This window comes from Bos indicus x Bos taurus, chromosome 7 (genome assembly GCF_003369695.1).
Source record: "Bos indicus x Bos taurus breed Angus x Brahman F1 hybrid chromosome 7, Bos_hybrid_MaternalHap_v2.0, whole genome shotgun sequence".
Lineage (NCBI taxonomy): Eukaryota > Metazoa > Chordata > Mammalia > Artiodactyla > Bovidae > Bos > Bos indicus x Bos taurus.
This window is the reverse complement of record NC_040082.1, coordinates 11,042,685-11,057,731: the sequence shown is the minus strand read 5'-3', so window position 1 is coordinate 11,057,731 and position 15,047 is coordinate 11,042,685. Positions and strand designations below refer to the sequence as shown.

At 35.5% G+C, this 15,047-nt stretch overlaps 1 long non-coding RNA gene across 2 annotated transcripts in view; it reads right to left on the bottom strand.

The window, feature by feature from the left end:
* Positions 1 to 1,484: 1,484 nt before the first annotated feature.
* The window catches only part of LOC113894970, a 197,488-nt gene continuing 183,925 nt past the window's right edge, over positions 1,485 to 15,047 (bottom strand). Inside the window, exons 3-4 of one of the 2 annotated variants that reach the window (XR_003511720.1) lie at positions 3,431 to 3,588; positions 1,485 to 1,524 (exon numbers count right to left, since the gene is read on the bottom strand). This is a non-coding gene — a long non-coding RNA (uncharacterized LOC113894970). The other variant, XR_003511721.1, reaches the window with a different exon arrangement.

Genomic DNA, 15,047 nt, shown 5'->3' with positions numbered 1-15,047 from the left:
TTTCTCGGATAATGACTGATGTTGAGCATCTTTTCATGTGTTTGTTAGCCATCTGTATGTCTTCTTTGGAGAAATGTCTAGTTAGTTCTTTGGCCCATTTTTTGATTGGGTCATTTATTTTTCTGGAGTTGAGCTGTAGGAGTTGCTTGTATATTTTTGAGATTAGTTGTTTGTCGGTTGTTTCATTTGCTATTATTTTCTCCCATTCTGAAGGCTGTCTTTTCACCTTGCTAATAGTTTCCTTTGATGTGCAGAAGCTTTTAAGGTTAATTAGGTCCCATTTGTTTATTTTTGCTTTTATTTCCCATATTCTGGGAGGTGGGTCATAGAGGATCCTGCTGTGATGTATCTCGGAGAGTGTTTTGCCTATATTCTCCTCTAGGAGTTTTATAGTTTCTGGTCTTACATTTAGATCTTTAATCCATTTTGAGTTTATTTTTGTGTATGGTGTTAGAAAGTGGTCTAGTTTCATTCTTTTACAAGTGGTTGACCAGATTTCCCAGCACCACTTGTTAAAGAGATTGTCTTTAATCCATTGTATATTCTTGCCTCCTTTGTCAAAGATAAGGTGTCCATATGTGCGTGGATTTATCTCTGGGCTTTCTATTTTATTCCATTGATCAATATTTCTGTCTTTGTGCCAGTACCATACTGTCTTGATAACTGTGGCTTTGTAGTAGAGCCTGAAGTCAGGTAGGTTGATTCCTCCAGTTCCATTCTTCTTTCTCAAGATCGCTTTGGCTATTCGAGGTTTTTTGTTTTTCCATATAAATTGTGAAATTATTTGCTCTAGCTCTGTGAAGAATACTGTTGGTAGCTTGATAGGGATTGCGTTGAATCTATCAATTGCTTTGGGTAGTATACTCATTTTCACTATCAACACACAGAAATCCCTTGCATTCCTATACACTAATAATGAGAAAACAGAAAGAGAAATTAAGGAAACAATTCCATTCACCATTGCAACGGAAAGAATAAAATACTTAGGAATATATCTACCTAAAGAAACTAAAGACCTATATATAGAAAACTATAAAACACTGGTGAAAGAAATCAAAGAGGACACTAATAGATGGAGAAATATACCATGTTCATGGATTAGATGATATTATTTTTATTGACAATCCTCAGCTCTCAAAGATGTTCAAACAAGAAAATGATACTGTCATTGAGCTAGTTCTGTGGTTCATTTATTCATTTCTTCATCAAACCTCTGCTACATATTTGACAGTATTCTAGGTGCTTAAAGGAGAAGGCAACAGCACCCCACTCCAGTACTCTTGCCTGGAAAATCCCATGGGCAGAGGAGCCTGGTAGGCTGCAGTCCATGGGGTCGCTAAGAGTCGGACACGACTGAGCAACTTCACTTTCACTTTCATGCATTGGAGAAGGAAATGGCAACTCACTCCAGTGTTCTTGCCTGGAGAATCCCAGGGACAGGGGAGCCTGGTGGGCTGCCGTCTATGGGGTCGCACAGAGTTGGACACGACTGAAGTGACTTAGCAGTAGCAGTAGCAGTAGGTGCTTAAAGGAAACAAGAGAATTAGAAAAGGCTAGATGGCTGTCCAAACTTTTTCACTAAATTATGGAAAAAAAAAATTCTCCAGGATAAAACTCTTGATAATTTTATTTGTCTGACCTACTCATGCTGACTATTCAGTATCTCCTTTTGGGGTTTCATAACTTGAATTCAGTTGCTCTACCAACACAAAAAGATATCTATGATCCCTGCTAAATCTACTGAACTTGCTTTGTATGAAGTTAGTGTATGTTTCTCTAACGATCTTTATCAAATGGGTATTTCCAACTGCAATGCATGTCAGGGATAGAAAAAGGAATATCTTCAAAGCCAAATGATTTCTCACTAAACTACTAAATGTTCAACTTGGCACCATTAAGTTTACTCATGATGGGACTTCCCAATTAGAAAATGTGTTTACAGGTTGGTGAGAGACATATTTAGCGTTTAACTGGAACTGATGATAGTACAGTAGTTGGTAAATTTAATGACGCCAACTGGTCATTTAGATGACTCTATCATTAGTTATACAGGCTGATAAAATCCTTATTTAAAAGGAGTATTCTGCATCATTAATTACAGAACAGAAATTTTCATTTCATGTGGATAGATGTGAAACATATTGAAGAAATTCAGGAATTCATTATACCAAATGGCAACTTTGGGTATACTGGTGGGGATGGCAATTAAAATGTGCCACACATGTATAAAAGTTACTGAAATAATAGTGTAGCTATTCTATATCTTTTCAGGATGATTACCTGATCATTTTAGTGAGTGAAAAATAAATACCCTGGAAAATAGAAACAGTAGAAATGTCCATTCATAATTGATTACTGCAGGACAAATTGTAACTTCCCAATTATCAAAAGTGTAACTTTTTATACTATTAATTAAAGTTAATAACCCTAATGGTAAGCATTTACTTAGAGCATAGCATAAATGATTAAATGTGTACAATGCTGTATGTTTCAGAAAGCACTTTCGTGTGCTTCATCACATTTACTTTTTATAAAAGTTCTGAAATTATACTAATAAGGAAAATTTCTTTCAAACAGTTTTAGTGACTTGCCCAAATCGAAGATAATAGAGTACCAACTTTAAATATGAGCAGTAGAAACTAATGTCTGATTGGTGACCAGAGCTCTGAGATGATTTTCGTAACAGTGCTGTCACAGATGAATATTACTCTAAGTGTTAGTCATGGTAGTGGTGGTGGATTTGGTGGTGGTAATAGTGGTTTTAGTAGCAGCAGCAGTAGTAAGCAACAAGAAGTAGCGGTAGTGTTTCAAATGGACCGCTGTATCCCATATGTACTGTAAGAATAATCTGTAACAGAAGTGAAATTTAAAAACATTTATGTGCATTAAATCTCCCAGTTGACATAAACACATGGCTATTTATACCTTCTAAATATATCAATATTATCTTTTAGTCGATCATTTCTATAGAGCCTCAGGTTCAGTATTGTAAAATTTTATTTTCTTATAAGATAAATGATAGGTCACATATATGATGGTGTTGAACTAAAAATGACATAATATTAAAATTATACACCCGAGAGGATCCAAATTTGATATATAATGGTTACTTCAGTGTTCACGAATGACTTTATGTAGCAAAATGTATAAAGGAAACTGGCAATCATGATGAACATGTATTAGCATAGAGAAAAATGAGTGGGCATATTAAATAAATTAACTCCTCATTAAAATTTTTAATAATTTGACGTATAAACAATGACACACTAATTTGAAAGCTTGATTTGAATACTAGCAAATTACTACCTCATAGCTGTCAATGATTTTGAACTTAGATCTTAGAACTTTCTCAAAATAAGAAAGTCACCAATAATCAAATGTAACTTACTTTAACCAAAGGAAATCAAAATACTCTCAAAAGGTAGCTCACCTCTCTTTTTCTTTACAGACTTGCTTCTTTCTTCTCCTTACAGCCAGGCACTTTCTACTTCTCCTTGCAGATAAAGCTTCAGATCCTGACTTTATTTCAGGTGACTTTAAGTAGTCTGGTCAAATGAACTGGACTCACTCAATCCCAATTTCAAATTCCTAAGAGAACAATAATAGTCTAGGTGAATTCTGGTGCCTATTCTTAGTGCAACAAAAGGATCGCATATAAACATGCAAGTGTAAATCATATCTATTATTATAGGTGAGGAAGCAGTTCTCATAGCAATAGGCATATTCTCCAAGAGGTGATTGGAGAAGGAAATGGCAACCCAGCCAAGGATTCTTGCCTGGAAAATCTCATAAACAGAGGAGCCTGGCAGGCTACAGTCCATGGAGTCACAAAGAATTGGACACGATTGAGCATACACAAGAGATGATTAACATCAAGTAATTTTGAAATGACTACTTAAACTATCTGAAACTCAAATTCTTCTAAAAATGTAAAATGATGATTACAATACATTGTCCAAAAGGGATATTTCAAGATACAGTGTCTGGTATATGAAGGGTGCTTTAAAAATAGCAGCTGTTGTAGATGGCAGTGATGTAATGTATTACTGGGAAGAACCGTGTGGTGCTCATCTCTGTATTCCTCCCTGGGATTTACCACAGTGTCTTGTACATAGTTGGTTCTTAACAATTTTTCACTAAACTGTTCAAATTATATGCTTTAGCAAGGTCAGAAAACCAGGTAGCATCTTCTTGATATATGTATATAACAGTCAGCCTGTGATTCTGACTTCAAGAACCACAACCTTCGTTGCAGACTTTTAACTCTGTAGGCAAAAAAAGAGTACTTGTGAATCAACTAACTTCATAGATTAAATTCAAAAGCCTTATGATTCTGACAAAGGGCAACTTTCCCTATGTCTGACATATTTTTGATTCTAGATATATATTTGTCCTCAGCAGGATACAAACAGAGCATCATGGAAAAGTGCTTTATTTTCAAAGACCACAATAGAAATGAAATGCATTTTGAAAAATCAGATATATGTCTACTTGGCAGCAACAGTTATGCCTATAATCATAAATATATCAAATGCCTCATTTGTTCTTGCATGGTTTCAGAGATTACTTTTCAAATGTGCTCACAGAGTACTCGCTCAGCGTTGTCACGTGTTATAAAAATAGATGTTATTTACATGAACAGCATTCTTCATGAGGTTTGGAAATTTTTGTTTTTGGTTTTCTTTTTTCCCTTCTTTAAAAGCAGATAGTGAATTAGACAAAAGTAGGAGGACATGACTCTCTATGTAATACAAATATGCATATATTAGTACGTACATATATGTATTTTGAGTGCATTAATGAATAAAACTTTATATATACATTCATTTGTTGTTTAGTCACAAAATCCTGTCTGACTCTTTTACAACTCCATGGTCTATAGCCCACCAGGTACCTCTGTCCATGGGATTTCCCAGGTAAGAATACTGGAGTGGGTTGCCATTTCTTTCTCAAGGGGATCTTCCTGACCCAGGGATTGAGCCTGCATCTCCTGAACTGCAGGCAGATTCTTTACCACTGAGTCACCAGGGAAGCCCATTCATTCATTAAGCAGCCTCTTATTATAGGTCAAAGTTTTGGTTCCAGATATTCAGTAGTGAACAAGCAGATAAAAATCTCTACCTTCCTGGAGTTATATTCTTAATGACAAGTCAGAAAATAAACACGATAAAAAAGGCAAAATATCTTATTTTGCATGTTTCAAAGGAGCTGCATGATTCCAAGGAGATGATGCATGATTCCAAGGAGAAAAATTGAATCAAGGAAGGAGGAATATGTAAAGTGGGTGAATTTTAGAGAAGGTATCAAGGAAATCTCACTGAGTGAGTTTTACTACTTACATATATATAGACCTTACTTTAAGAAAAAAAGGACTTTTTTTCTAATTTCAGAGGGAATTTATGTTGAACATTTAAAAAAAATAAAAACAATGGACATGTAGTATGAAAATTTCCTTTAATTCATAGTATATGTGCATTTAATATGAAAGTTTCCTTTAATACACATTATATATGCATACACATTTATTGTCTCCCTCCACATAATATCATCCTATATATATTTCTCAATAACTTTCTTTTTCCTTCATCAATACTGTTGACATAAATTCTCATTAATTTTATTTAACTGGCCAGGTGATTTTAACAAAAACTGACAGCAGAGTTTGAAAATATGAAGCTATTTTCATAGCACTAAATAAAAAGCAATAGCCTACATATACATCTTTAAAATGTCACTTTGAGTTCATGACATTAACTTTAACTTTAGTATAAACCTTTTAATTTATAAAGCATGATTTTAGCTTGTCTGCCTTCACAAACTTCCTAAATAATGTAGTTTATTTTGGATGATAGATTATGGGACGCTAGTTCATCTGCCCAAAGCTTGACATTTTAAATCATATGTTTTCATTTTTTAGAAATCAAGTAAGTTTGAAATCATTTCATGGTGTATAGTGTAATTTCTTGTTGGTGTTTTTTTTTTTTTTAATAAGTGGTCTCATCTTCATTTATAATATGTTTAAGCCTAGGTTTTAAAAAGCATCATTGTTGATGAATCTTATATCTAAAAGTTTAACTAGGAACTAACATTTTTGGAAAGAAATAAAACTATGAATAAACATTTTGATTATGATTTTTGTGATCAACTCTAATGATTTGCTGGTTGAAGCCAAAAAATGAGCCTTCAATAGAATCATTTACATCAGTAAATGGTCACTTATTTCAGTATATTGGGATTGAGTTTTTTGGCAGAAATTCAGAACATATTAAGATGTCTCCATTAAGGGGGAGGTAAACAAGACACACTGCCTCATAATAGCTAACGAATTGTTCTTTATAATCAAGATAAGTGCTATAGGACTATAATAATTACTTCCTTTCTCTGTTCCTTCCTGTTGTTAAAATTACTCTGTTCTTTTTTCCCCAACTAATTGATTTAGTGGTTCTATTTGATACCTTCTTATAATTGGAGAATTGAGGTCCATGAATCACATCCTTGGTTGAGCCCTGTCCTTCTTCAAATAGGTATCTCCTTAACAATAGCTGCCAATGGACTCAATGCAAGTTGTTAGTCCATTTAGCACTATTAAAAAAATTGTGGCAGGCTTTGTAAAGATACTTTTATTTGCAGAGTAAATAACCCATTGGTAAGTATTGAGGCACTGAAAATTTTTCTTTGATAAACTGTTTCTTTGATGAAACATTAAAAAGCAACTAAAAAAAAAGAGGCTATTATTATTCCCTGTTTACACTTAGACATATTGAACCAAAATAGATTTTGACTCAAATAATATGAACCTAAACAGCTATTTGAGATTATGGCAATGGATGTTTATTAAATTTTTGTCTAGAAAAAAGTTTAATTGAACAAAATATGATTATTCATATTTATATAAACAGCATTTGTTTATGTAAGTAGCAAGGTTAGCAGAAAGTAATTTAAGTTTAGAGTTGTAAGGTTGTTACATTACTCATTTTTTTTTTTCTTTTTGGTACATTTTCATTCCATTTTGGTCTTACTATCATATCTGTTAACAGTACAGCATTCGGTTGGTAGTGGACCATTATTTAAATAATGAAGAGGATATATCTTCAGAAATTAAGTTACCTCACATAGATAACTGTGGAATAATTTTTTTACCATTTTGATAATATCTATTTCTTGCCTTTAAAATTTTGCAACTAAAAGTAATTTGTGATGGAACAGTGGTAAATCTCAGTATGATAATTATAATAAAAGCAGTTAACCATTTGATTAAAAACCAACTGAATCATTTTGGTTTTAAGTAATTATCATAATCAATGTTCAATGACATATCCACAATTTGCAGATCCAAAGGGCTTAAGTGACATTCTGGTTGGAAGTTGAAGCCTAAGGAATTTATCTAAAATCTACCATCGTCTAGTAACAACTATTTTTTACTAAGCAGATATATTTAATGGGATGATTTTTGAAAGTAGTTAATGGTGATAGACTTGGACAAAGTCCCTCACCCCAGCTGCTTCTAACAATCATTTTTTTAGAGTCTGAATGATGCCAACTACTGAACAGCCTAGCGCCATCAAATCCTGGTGGGTAGTTTGCTAGATGCTGAGTGGACATAAAATAAAGGAGACAAAAAGCTGCCCTTCAAATACCACAACCATATATGTTGACCGTTGGATGACAGTAGGTATATAAGCAAATAATTCCATGAAGATGTGATAGGTGCTAAAGAAAAGGAGAGCTAAACTCAACTTAGAGATCCAGAGAAGCCCTTCTGAGTAAAACAATGCTTTGACTAAATCCCAGAGAAGACTTGAAAGATATTCTAAGAAGAAGGAAAAGTTCAGGCACGTTTAGAGCTATGAAACAGCATGGCCTGTAATAACGTCAGGCTCCTCTGTCCATGGGATTCTCCAGGCAAGAATACTAGAGTGGGTTGCCATTCCCTTCTCCAGGTGATCTTTCCAACCCAGAGATTAAACCCAAGTCTCCCACATTGCAGGCAGACTCTTTACCAACTGAGCCACTAAGGAAGTCCATATAAAAAAAAACAAGTTAATTCTAAAACCTGCATGTTACTGGATTCCAAAAGAGAGAGGAAAAATGTCTAGAACTATTGATGTAAGTAGGTACCAGCTCATATATGGCCTTATCATGTCCAACTAAGATAATAAATATACTCTGGGAAGCAGGATATTTTGGAAGCTTTAACCTGAAGTGTGATAGTCTGATTTCTCATTTCCAAGCATGACTATACTGGTGGATGGCATCTTCATATTCCATGCAAGTCTGTTGCATAAGGAGAGTTAAGAGAACTGTCAGGGATAAAGTGCCATTTGGAGAGATTTTCCTGGTAAAGTGATGATAAGCATATCAGTATTGGTAGTATTGAGAAAAAGCCTGAGAATGAAGCACAGCAGAAAATGAGGAACTGAATTATGCAGTTTCAGTATGAGGCACCTGTGGGAACCAAGTGACTATATATGGTGGGAAAGAAGTTTCAGACTCAAAAGTTTCACAGTCCAGCCTGGTGACGTAACCTTGGGATTCATCAGTGAATATATAGTAATAAAGATGTTGTGAGTCGTGGAATCACGTGTGCAAATGTGAAGAGAGAGAAAAAGAGCAGACAAGAATAGACATTTATGGAATAAGCTCTCTTGTTTGGACTACAGGTCAACACAGGGAGGCCTACAAAAGAGGAGGAGAAGAAATACAACAAAAATCCTGGTAGGTAGGTAATTTTATCCTGATTTTTTTTCAGGTGAAGACTCTGAGCCTTAGAAAAGGGCAACTCACTCAAAATATTATAGCTAGGAATTGTCTGAGTCAAGATTTCATCCCTAGAATGTTTGTCTCCAAAATGTGCCATTTCCCTGTATTGTGAAGCCATCATGCCAAACTATAATGTTCTTAAGGATCAAAATTATGTCTTCCACTTCCAAAATATCCCCATAATATAAATATAAAATACACAATTTAAAGAAATACTTGAATTCATTCCACAAAAATCATAATGGATTAAGATAACTGTCCTTTGCTATAATTTTAACCATATGTATCCTTCAGTTATGCTGCTTTAGTGCTCAGTTTTTTAGTATTAGCATTTTGATATTGATAATAAAGTTTAAAAATTGATGTCCTATGCAAATGATTAAATATATACTCTACCGGTGACTTTCATTCTTTCAAAACAAAAATTTTTATTACAAAATTATACAAAATTCACAGTTCCATTCAGTCATGTCCAACTCTTTGTGACCCCATGGACTGCAGCATGCCAGGCCTCCCTGTCCATCACCAACTCCTGGAACATGCTCAAACTCATGTCCATTGAGTCAGTGATGCCATCCAACCATCTCATTCTCTGTCGTCCCCTTTTCTTCCTGCTTTCAATCTTTCCCAGCATCAGAGTCTTTTCTAATGAGTTAGTTCTTTGCATCAGGTGGTGAAAGTATTGGAGTTTCAGCTTCAGCATCAGTCTTTCCAATGAAAATTCAGGACTGATTTCCTTTAGGACTAACTGGTTTGATCTCCTTGCTGTCCAAGGGACACTCAAGAGTCTTTTGCAACACCACAGTTCAAAAACATTAGTTCTTAAGCACTCAGCTTTCTTATAGTCCAACTCTCACATCCATACATGACAACTGGAAAAACCATAGCTTTGACTAGACAGACCTTTGTTGGTAAACTAGTCTCTGCTTTTTAATATGCTATCTAGTTGGTCATAGATTTTCTTCCAAGAAGCAAGCATCTTTTAATTTCAGGGCTGCAGCGACCATCTTCAGTGATTTTGAAGCCCAAGAAAATAAAGTCTGTCACTGTTTCCATTGTTCCCCCATCTATTTGCCATGAAGTGATGGAACTTTAATTTTTGGGGCTCCAAAATTGTTGCAGATGGTGACTGCAGCCATGAAATTAAAAGATGCTCACTCCTTGGAAGAAAAGCTATGACCAATCTAGACAGCATATTAAAAAGCAGAGACATTACTTTGCTGATTAAAATGCCTGCTTTTCCTTCCTCTTTATTTATTCCAGGTTCAAAAGGAGACAATTCCAGTTGTTTAGTTTTTTATGTAGAGGAGACAGTGGTCAGATAACTTATCACAAAGGTAAAAAAAAAAGATTGAGCAGATATTTGTCAATCAAACAAAACAGCAGAAGCTAAGTGCATGTTTGGGGATGGGAAGAAGACATGGTGGGTGAGTTGCTAAGGCAGTGGGAAAGCATACAGGCAAGGGCCTAAGAATGAACCAGTATGGTTATTTGCAAACTGCAAGCTGCTTGCTGTAGAAAGAACAGCAAATAAGTGGCAGGGAGTGGTAGGATACTTAGTTGGAGAAATAATTAGGAAACATTTTAAACTTGAAAACCCTGCTGTGGAATTTGGAATTTAGGGGTTATGGAATCCATGAACGTTTTTAAGTAGAGTAGTGATACACTCACATTTTATTTGTGCTTCAGAAAGGTCACTGAAACTGTAGTTTGAAAATAGATTCAAGAGCTTCTGTTGTTCTCAAATACTGACAACTTCATAGGCTCCCTCTCTAATAAAAAGGCCCTCTATATTTCCAAAAAGTAACTGTTCACTAACCAAAGTCCAATTACCTGTGCTCTCCAATGTCTTATAATAGAAAATGACCTTGAAAAATTTTTGATGAAGCCTGCAAGCTGAGAAAGACTACCACTACAGCAAAAAAGTTTTATGGTAGATTCAGTCCATCTATGTTTAAAATCATATTTGATGGCTAAAGTCAATTAAAAATTTTATCACATCTGTGATAACTGCAGAATCGGATTCAGTCTCAAGCAGTAAGTAGGAAGGAACCAGGTCAAATTCCACAATTTTATACCTGATAATGGAGTTTGTGTGTGCATACTCAGTTAACGCATTGTAACCCCATGGACTGTAGCCCACCAGGCTCCTCTGTCCATGGGGTTTTCCCAGGCAAGAATACTAGAGCAGGTTGTCATTTCCCATGCCAGGGGATCTTCCCAACCCAGGGATCAAACCAAAGTCTCCTGCATTGCAGGTGGATTCTATACAGCTGAGTCATCAGTGAAGTCAATAATGGAGAAAATTCCATTAGTAATTGTGCAAGTTGACTAAAAATAATGACCAAATTAAAGATATTATAGTGCTCAGGTAGATTATGAATTTTAACACATAAAATAAAAATCTTAATATATAACAATTTTGATACAAAGAATAGAACTAAAGCTCTTGTTTTTATTGCTACTATGTATATTGTTGTTCTCAAAAAATAAGACTTATATTTTATGTTAGGATAAACTCCAATGCATGGATTTTTTTTTTACTCTGCAAGTTCTTATTATTCCAACACCCACATATTCACATCAGATCATCTAAGCAAGGAATAAAAAACTTAAGTACAGCTAAAGACTACTTTGTAGTTCAGGAGAGAGGGCCTAAAATTTATAGGGGCAGATATGAAAGAGCATTGCATAAGGATTCAGGTTATAAAATGTGAAATTAAAAAAAAAAGGTTAAGAAGACATAAGGTAAAATAAAGATCTGGATATATGAGTTTCAGGCAAATGTAAGCAAAAGCAGTAAACTCTTTTTACATAATTATTACAGTTAGAAACAGATACTTTGGATGCATATTACCAGGAGTATGCTCTACTTAGTCCATTTATAAAATAACAGGAGAGATGAGAAAGCATGTAACATAGGAACACATATATAGGGAAAATGAAAAATTTACCCTGCCATAGGTAGCAATCCATAATGGAAAAATATGACTAGTAAATGCTTGTGTATCTGAGACCACTTTGAGATATGGCCTCATTTTCTATTTCATAATGAATTAACTTTTCCGATCCAATTAGAAATTTTCTTCTTCAGTCAATATTTAATTTTCTTTCTCTCATATTTTCCAAAGCATGGGGGTTTTCTCTCTCCTCTTCATTTAGGATTAAGACTCTGATATGCTTTTCCAGCTGAATAAGCAAAATGCATAAATCTAGACAGTCACTAAGCAAGAGCACAGGTCTCTCTAAGGACTCATGGGCACACTCCTTCAGCTGTTTAATCACTGTTATCTTTTTATATGGGTCAATGAAGAGAACAACTTATAAGGTCATTTCTATAGTTTTCCAAACAGCTAAAAATAGGGCCTTAGAAAATTCTGTCATTTAGTTGCTGATTCCTATGCTTGTTTAACAGGACTCAGACCCCTTCATGTCTGAAAAGAAATTTTGGAAACTCTGAGCAGTTTTCATTATATCACTGTCTCGCTGATTGCTTCTTGAAAATATGTTATATCTTAAGAGTTAGTAGCCCAGTCATGGCCAACTCTTTGCAACCCCCTGGACTGTAGGCTGTCACGCTCCTCTGTCCATGGGATTCTCCAGGCAAGAATACTGGAGTGGGTTGAAATGCCCTCTTCCAGGGGATCCTCCTGACCCAGGGATCAAATCCAGGTCTCATAATTCCTGCATTGGCAGGTGGGTTCTTTATCCGTAGCATCACATGGGAAGCCCATAACTTAAGTTAATTGCTATCAAAAAATATTAAGGCATCTTTCAGTGTGAATTAAATTAAGGTTTGGAATGATGATTTATACAGATCTACCCTCTTACCCACTCCATTTTCCTCAGTATGGGTCCTCAAAATGGCCCATGAAAGAGTTTAAGATTAGTTTACCTCAGACATTAACCAAGCCAGACTGTCCAAATAATTTTAAGAACAAATAGAATTTACCTGTGTGACCATTAATCATTTCTGTGAATTAAAATGCTTCTATTTAGTATGTCCAAGTTTTAATTTATATTTCATGAATAGCTATTAATATCATGCCAAGAAAATCCAAGATTAATATATATAAATTGTTTGTGTATACATGTATAATTTCCCACATGAGAACCAAATAACTATAATAATGTTAAGCCATAGGCATTTTTCCTTTATTCCACAAAAATTATTATTTGAGCAGCACTCTGACAGAATTGCTATGAATACGGGCATATTCTACATCTAAACCTTCCCATGTGGTTGCCATGAGCCACATAGGCTACTGTGCCCCAGAAGTGTAGTTGGTGCATCTCAGGGACTGAATTTTAATTTAATGCACCTTTAAACACTCTATATTTAAATCTATTAATAAATAATAGCCAGATATGGCTACCATAGTGGACATAGCAGATCTATGACAGTAAGAGACAGCTACTATATGCACATTTTTATTGGGAAAAAACAATTAAGTACAATTTTTTAAGTACATTATGAAAGGTATAATATTAGACACAGAATGATTAATGGAACATAGAAAATCTCTAACTCAGATTAGAAAGTATGGGGGACTTCCCTGATGGTCCAGAGGTCTGTTTGCAGGGAAACAGGGTTCCCCTAGGGTTCATCCTGGCCAGGGAACTGGATCACACATGCCTCAGCTGAGACCCTGCAGCCAGATAAGTAAACAAATAAATTTTTTCTTAAAAAAAAAAAGGAATGATAAGACATCGAGAAACACTTTCTAAAGAAAATAAAAGTAGTTGTCTTGAAGGATAAGCAGGAGTTAGAACCAACTAAATCCTTTTCTGCCCTTGCAAAGAAGACAAATTATAATAATAGTGGTCATACTAATTTTCAAAAATAGATTCTTCTATTGTATCTGGTTGCCTGTGTTTCTTTCTGTCCAGTCTTACACTTCTGTAGGCAAGAAAACAATCAGAGTTCTCACAAGCAAACTTTAAAGAATATCCTCTAATGTATCCTCTTGTATTCAAAAAAGTACAAGTGAGAAATCTAGACTTTGGTTATCTACTTTTTCTACATAATATTTGAAGAAATGTGCTACTGCCAGCAATATATAATTATCTACATTTAATGTCCAGAGGAAGAAAATCATTCATTGTTTCTTTTGGCTCTGACCATGTTACTTTAAAAACAAGTCTAACTAAATATTCCTAGTGGGATTTGAAGGAAATATTCAGAAGGCGGTATCACATTCCTACTTATGACGGTAAGCAATAGTTCCTTATTGTCCTCCCCTTGTTCTTACTTCCTGTTGTGTCCCACCTGAAAGTGAAAGTGAAGTCGTTCAGTCGTGTCCAACTCTTTGCAATCCCGTGGACTGTAGCCCACCAGGCTCCTCTGTCCATGGGATTTTCCAGGCAAGAATACTGGAGTGGGGTGCCATATCCTTCTCCAGGAGATCTTCGCCACCCAGGGATCGAACCCAGGTCTCCCACATTGCAGGCAGATGCTTTACCATCTGATCCACCAGGGAATCCCTGAATCCCACCTGAATGTGACCTCAAACTTATATTTTTAGCCTTACTATCCATCCAATGGATGTTTAAGCTGAATCCCTCTAATTTCAGCTCTCCATTCAGTGCTGAGGTTTTATTTGTTCTATTGCCCCTTCTGCTCCTGACTCCTTGGGGTTAATGCACTTGCCTTCTCTTTCTGCACTCTAGAAGCAAGACCTCTGTGCCATTAGGATGACTGACCCTTAGATTAATTAATCAGTCTTAACGTGATTTTACAGTTTTCAGAGATATCTTTTAGTACCTACTCAAAGATACCATTTATAGCACTGTCTACATTTTCTCAGTTTTTGAAAGGATTTAATTTTAAATGAGAATCACACAAATGACAGTATGGGATATTGCCTGAGTATTCATCTTTCTGCCCTATGAGAAGACCAGATACACAAATTAAAGAGAGTCACAAATCCCCTGATGCTCCTCCCATCAAATTGGATAGGCTTTGTGACTGCTTTGACTGATGGAATATATTGGAAGTTTTTCTGTGCCAGTTTCTGCTCCAGGCCTGCAGAGACTGGCAGCTTCCACTTCATGTTTCTTGGAAGACTCAGTCTTGGAAGTCAGCCACCATGCTGTAAGAAAGCCACAGCTGCCTCCTGGAGAGGACTAACCTGGCTAAGCTCCCAGCCAGCAATCAGAACCAACTCGCTCTTCCATGTTAGAAGGTTCCTCAACCCCTAAATCTAACTTACAATATGAAATCCTGGATCCTGTTTTGAAACCCGATACCGTATTGGGATACAAAATTTGGGTTTGGGGAGGTGAAT